The following is a 7,186-nucleotide window of genomic DNA, read 5'->3' as shown; positions in this document are numbered from 1 at the left end:
AGATTAGTCAAAGTATAGAACGTCCGGGCATACAGCCATGTTGTTCCTCAATTATAACATTTCTACATAAGGAACTTAACTTACGTGCGACAATGCAGTCAAAAATATAATATATATAATATATAATATATAAATATTATACTATATTGTATAAATATAAATACAAATAAATATATTAATACAAATATATATAAATATATATTGTATAAATATAAATAAATAAGAGCGAAGCAGGGTGTGCGTGCTTCATAAATTTAATTCAAATAATCACAACCCCTCTAGAAAAACCTTACAAAGGTAAAAAAATACGCCAAGTACATTAAAAAGCAAAACTAAATATGATGAAATTCATAGTTAACTAGCCAAGTACTTAGAAGCAATTCAGTTTGAAGATTTGTAATTTGAAATAATACTTGGCGTGCCCGGGTCGCATTGGACATGCATTCTTCTAAATTTGTACTGCCTTGAGTATTTTCACTAATGACTTGTAAATCTTTGTATTTGGTAATATTAAAACAAATACGTTTACAGTTTTGCACATTAACGGAGTGATTATAAATATCCCTTTTCATTACTCATTCAATACAAATACTTTACACATAGAGTTTACACAAATTATAGATAGGACGTACGTTTTAATGCAACCCGGGCACGCCAAGTATTATCCAAATTACAAATCCTCAAACTGAATTGCTTCTAAGTACTTGGCTAGTTAACTATGAATTTCATTATATTTAGTTTTGCTTTTTAATGTACTTGGCGTATTTTTTTACCTTTGTAAGGTTTTTTAGAGGGATCTCATTACTTTTTGTAAAAATTTTTTATATTTCATTAATTTTTAATGTTTTTATGTATTTTTGTATTGCCTCAATAATATGCCATTTTATTTCTGCTGTGAGATCTCATCCAACATAAAAATGTTGGATAATAAAGATTTATCTAATCGTGCAAATCTCCTTAATTCTTCTAATTGTCAAATATAAATTGTGACAATTTAAAATTTTCTCTCTCACTCCCTCTCTTTCTTCCTCGGTTTCGTTTTATGAGTATAAAATGTTTCAAATTATATCTTAAATTGTCATAATATATCGTTCAAAATTAGAAGAATTATTTACTTATCATTACGACGCTATCACGATGATTTCATTTAAACAAGTAAATTTAAATTTTTTATAGTTTTTGCGATTTATATATTTATCTTAAAATAAAACATTATCCAAGTATTAAAATCAGTTTTAATTTATAATAAATTAAATCATGCATGTGTGAACGGCAGCTTGATGGACAAAATCGCTTTGCATGTGTATGTACGAACATATGTACGTGAGTAGTCTAAAATCTCATGGAAATGGAAAACGGAACATCACAATTTTAACATAACAATTACAATATCTCAAGATTGACTGCATCGATCTTATTCAAATTGGTCGCAATCGAAAGCTTGCACCCATATTATATAATAAAAGTGCCGTTAGATTTTTGATAACGGCTTTAGTTCCTGAAATATTTTAATCATAAGTTTATGTGACCTGTCAAATGATATGAATTCCGGATAAGCTATACGGTAGCGCTCGACGTCTATGCACTGAACTTGGTAACGCTCGATGTTTATGCAGTGATTCTCATTGTTCGGAGTCTTATTTTTTATTTTTATGTACTTGGCGTCGCGACGTTACCGCGTCGCTTGATCACATATGTTTCGGTCTAAGCGTTAGACCATCTTCAATGTGTCGCCAATCAATATACGCAGTATCGACAATCAATATACGCAACTAAATCATTCAAATCAATACATCATCCAAAACACAATACCTCACATCAATGTCAATGGTTGAAACAATCATTTATAAGGAACGCAATAGTCATTATTTCGGCTCCCAACTCGCGCAGATGGAAGTTTGTGAAGAAGCAAACGTCAAAGATGTCATATTATGGAGTCGTAGTAACACATCATTTAACAGTCATCAACTCATCGTCCAAAACCAAGGACCCAGATCTCCATGTCAACAGTTGAATATGCGAATATGCGTTATAAAAGGAACGCAATTTACTGTACGAAATCAAGTACAAAAAGGTTCAAAAAAGTTGTCGAAGTGTAAAAATATCAGAAGAAAAAACAAATAAATTAAATACAAAAGTTGTCAAAGTATAAAAAGTCGATATATGTCAATAAGTAAATATAAATAAATTAAATACCACAGACAGAAGTTTGTACAGCAGAAATCACAGGTCGCATATTTGGAAACGAGTCGACGGAACGTTACCAAATGACTCAATATATTGTATAATAAATAAGATAAAATAAAATATCCTGAATATTATAATTAAAATGGGACGTCCTATATTATACTTTATTAAAATAAAAAGATATTGACTGATAAGGAAGTTAAAAGAGAAAAGCGAATTAATATAGGCTACCAGTTGGATGATTTTATTTTCACCTTTTATTCATCGGAATAAATTTTAATTTATTATTTCAAATTTTTCTAGAATTACAAATAAAAGTTTTGGAGATGATCAATTAAAATGAGACACCTTATATATTATAATTAAACCCCTAGTATATTATATTAATTAAAATGGGACATCCTGTATATTATAATTTATTGGAAGAAACAGATATTGACTGATAAGGAAGTTAAAAGAGAAATCCAAAAAAAAACTCTAATTCGCCAGTAAGTTAGATAATCCCAAAATTTATTAATTGACCATAACTGGCAACAAATACAATTAGAAGCACAACGTTTCGACCATTATATTTTGGTCCTTATCAAGTGTCGTTAGCTCCGTTTGAGGATGGAGTTGTCTCACAAGGGAACTGATGACAATGGATTCTATTGAACTGATACAAGTATTGCACGTTACGATACATTACAGGCAGAGAGAGTTAAGAACAAAAAATAACGCTACGCGGGCCGCATTAACGGTCCTTACAATCTAGTCGATAAACTAATCGATACATCGCCTATGACTATGTAACATATAAGATTATAACTAATAGACATGTTTTCACATTCTGCTAACAGGAACCTTCACAACTGTCCCTCACCGATTTTGATCGGCTTTAGATATGTTGTACAGCATCAAAAAATATTAGACCCATATTTTTTTTAGCGGCGTATCTCGATGTTTAGGGGTTGAAACAGTCCCTCGAAGATAATGAATTTTTTCATTTGTAGCAAATATTTTTGAAAATATAAGATATATGAAAAAATGTTTTATATAAAAGTTTTATAGTATTTTATACTCTTTACAACAGTGTATTCACATTTTTCGAAAATGTCAAATTTTTAATTTACCCCCACCCCCACTCCTTATTTTTGCAAATTTAAGAACTTGGTAAGAACAAAAATTAAAGAGCATCGAATACCAAATCCAACCATATATAATAATATTATGTTTCCACGAATCACTTTTGGGGAAAACGAGATGAAAACATGGTGCTGGCGCCGCGCTGTAAGTAGGTGTTGCGTTATTTCTCTGCAGTTGCGCTGTACTCAATAACTGCATATTTTCTGTATATTTTCCCATATTATAATATGATGAAAGCGAATTAATCCTCATCTATTAGATGACTCATCTGTCGATAGGCTGCCCCATCGACATAATCGGCACTGTCTCGCGACGCTCGGACGCCTCGAGTGGGGATAGTATCACCGAAGTCCGAACTCTAATGCTAATGACATAATACGGAATGTATTACACAAAAGATAAGTGCGAGCATACATCTATATATGTAGTAATAACATGCGTGCGTACGGCGTCGTACTTTGTTCAGAAATTTCCAAAGTGTATTTTCAGAATTAATGTGCAGATCTCTTTTTAGTACCATAATTAAAGATAACAAGATCAAAGTGAATTAAAATAGCCACAATGCGTATAATAAAGAAATATTGGCTACATTTTGCGTAGTGAATGATTCTGCATTTATGCGCAAGGTGACACAGAACATCTATTTATAAATGTCAGCTTTGATTGTTGATTCTTTGACGACGTGCATATGCTTGGACTTTGATTCACTTTGAATTATTTTTAAGACTGGTTGATCAGTACGTATAAGCGTACGTATACCAGAGAACTGATTTTATTTCACAAGTTAAAGAACTCCTGTAAAGAAGACCGTGTACACTGTTAATTTATGCACATGTAAGTATTTATTGTTAACTTTTATTTCTTTTTTATACTTGTCATTGTTTGCTTTGATATTATGGATATGTTTTGATATTTTAAAAGTACAAAAGTTTGTCGAATTATAAGGTTATGTTTATATATGTATCCAATATTCTGATCTTAAAAACACTTATTATGCTAACAGTAATAAAAAATAAATATAATTTTCTATCGGTTATCGAAAATATGTCTTTACATTTTTTTCTAAACTGAAATAGCAATAGTTAAACTCATTTATAAAAAATAGATTTTAACGATAAAATATTTGTCAACGGCCACTATCTCGGCATGTTTATCATCAGGATATGTTAGTTATAGTTATAACATAGTCATGATGGTGCATGTTCATATCTTGGTTATTGTACAAATATATAATTTATAAAGATGTTAATAGAATGAAAATATAGGGAAAATATGTCCGTCTCATCATTGTTCAATTAATTGCAAGAATTAATTGTTTGAAAATTTATGAACACTATTTTCTCCCCATATGTATCGTGTTTATTTAAAATATCTACCATGATTCACTACTCTTTGTCACTTCTCATGTCATTCTCTGATTCCACGTTTATACAAAAGAATTATTTTTTGTAGTCAATGAAATTTCATAATTGATGATACGGCAAACTTTTTGTAAGGATCTATTAAAATTATTTGGAACTTTGATCATTGATAAAATTAATTGTTTTCTACTTGCTTCAAATTTTAGAATATTTATATACTTATCTTGCTATTGTCACAAAATACAAAATATAGAATTATTATACTATTTTGATGAATTGATTTATTTTGGATTCACTATATATCTTTGTCATCAAGAAAGGAAGAAGCAGCGTCAAAATTAACTTAAAAAGATCACTTCATTAATTATAAAGTGTGCATTATTTTTTATTTAAAATCAAAATTAGAAATACAAAATATTTAAGTTTAATATTTTTCAGGATGATGAATTTTAATCCATAAAATGTAATAATGTTACTCTATGTAACATTCACTGCTTTCAATCTTCCACAAAATCCGTTAACTTCGGAGGAAATAGAAGTGAAAGAAAAAATTGAACGTATGTTGCAAGAAATACAAAACGAAAAAGAACTTCAAATAGAAGTAGAAGAAACTTTAGATTTTTACAACGCATATGCCCTTCTTCGGGGCAGTAGTCTGGAATGAATATAAAGCGTGCTAGAGGGAATTCCTGCGGGACCTGCGAGAACGAGCCGGGACATGGCTATATCCCAAAAGTGGAAACGATTGATGTATTAGAGGATGCTGAAGATACAGTATATCTTCCAGAAGAAATTAGTTGTACTTCTGATGAAGCAACAATATCAAATGACTATAAACGACAAGCTGTGGAATACTGGAAAAGCGGTAAAACAAGATCAAAATCACTTGAAGGAGTTAGAAAGGTTCAAAAAGGTTACATCGATACGGCAACTACGACAGTGGGAGAATTACCTCAGGGCAGGTGGTAGTAGATCAGACAAATTCAACAAAATTTCCGAATATACATTAAACTGTTTCACTGAAGCATTGGAGAAAGGAATCATTATTCATGATACTGATATTGCTCGATGGGCTTCTCGAGCACAAGAAAAAGTAAATGCGCCACGTTTTAAAGCCTCAAACTCGTGGGTAAGAAGATTCAAATTTGCAGATCATATTGTGTCTCGAAAAATAACAAAATTTGTAACGAAAAAATCATTGCTATCAAAAGCAGATTTGGAAAGTAAGTGCGATACATTTATTGCAAAAGTAAAATATTTCATTGATCACTATGGGGAGGAAAACATTTATAATTCGGATCAGAGTGGATTTCAGTTAGAATTTCATTCTGGTCGTACTTATCATACAAAGGTGTAAAAAAGGTAGAATCCGTAATACAATCTGTATCAGCAACCACGCATAGTTATTCTATACAGCCGACTATTTCCGCTGATGGTAGATTATTGTTGTCCCTTTTTATTGTATTAAAAGAACCTACAGGAACATTTAGTCTGAGAGATCAGGAAACATTATTCAATGCGCCTAATATATTTGTTACGGCTTCAACATCAGGCAAATTAACAGTTAATCATGTAAAAACTTGGTTAAAGGAAGTGTTTTTTCCCAATTGTGGACTACGATCCATATTATTATTAGATTTATGGAGTGGACATTGTCCTGATATAGTTGAAGACACTAGACCAGATTCTATAATAGACTTTATTATCCTAACTATTCCGGCTAGTACAACGGGACAAATACAACCATTAGATGTATACGGCTTCCGATTATGGAAAAATTATATTAAACTGTTTTCTGATACTGTTATGTTGTTAGATCTTGACATTAATCTTCATGCCAGAAATAATATTTTGAAATTGCAATCATTAACGCACCATCAATTCTCGTCGCCCCGGTTTCAAAATTTATTTAAATATGCGTGGTTTAAAAGTGGCTATTTACAAAATAGACCAACAGAATTTCAGACACCAGTTGAATATTGTTTCAAAAGTAATGCAAAAGTAAAATGTGATATTTGCGGCAAAATTGCTATAATTACTTGTTCTTGGTGTAAAAAATCGCTGTGCATAACACATTTCTTCCACGAGCATCATCTTTGCGATGAAAATGTGCTATAAATATATGTATATGTACAACATGTCTATGTAATAAATAAAATGGTAATTATTTAGATTAACGGAGCACCCTTGGATGACCTTGACCTTAACATATGTTGTCACGGTCATCCCCGTGAGTGACCTTCAAAAGGTTTTAGCCGTCGCTCATTGTTTATTAAAGTTATTAACAAAAGAAGTTTCCAAAATATAGTAGTTATTTTGAATTTTGAAAGAGATAAACGACGAATATGAACGAAGGAATGAAAGTGATTTAACCAAACCTAACCTAAACTAACCTAACCAGGTTAGGTTATATTTTCCGAAACTGGAGCCCCGGTCACATATACGCTCGTGTTTTAGCCCGCTTTGCAGGAGGGCGGCGGGAGGGGCTTTGCCCCTCCCCCCGCCGGAGCTGA

The 7,186-nt window shown here is 31.5% G+C and overlaps 1 non-coding gene across 1 annotated transcript in view; it reads left to right on the top strand.

Annotated features, from left to right (window-relative positions):
* The first annotated feature begins 3,668 nt into the window (after window positions 1-3,668).
* Window positions 3,669-7,186, top strand: part of LOC105285972 — a 38,034-nt gene continuing 34,516 nt past the window's right edge. Inside the window, exons 1-2 of the transcript XR_003406887.1 lie at window positions 3,669-4,146; window positions 5,112-5,802. This is a non-coding gene — a transcript (uncharacterized LOC105285972). The remainder of the gene's footprint in view (window positions 4,147-5,111; window positions 5,803-7,186) is intronic.

This window comes from Ooceraea biroi, chromosome 8, assembly GCF_003672135.1.
Source record: "Ooceraea biroi isolate clonal line C1 chromosome 8, Obir_v5.4, whole genome shotgun sequence".
Lineage (NCBI taxonomy): Eukaryota > Metazoa > Arthropoda > Insecta > Hymenoptera > Formicidae > Ooceraea > Ooceraea biroi.
This window is presented reverse-complemented; position numbering and strand designations above follow the sequence as displayed.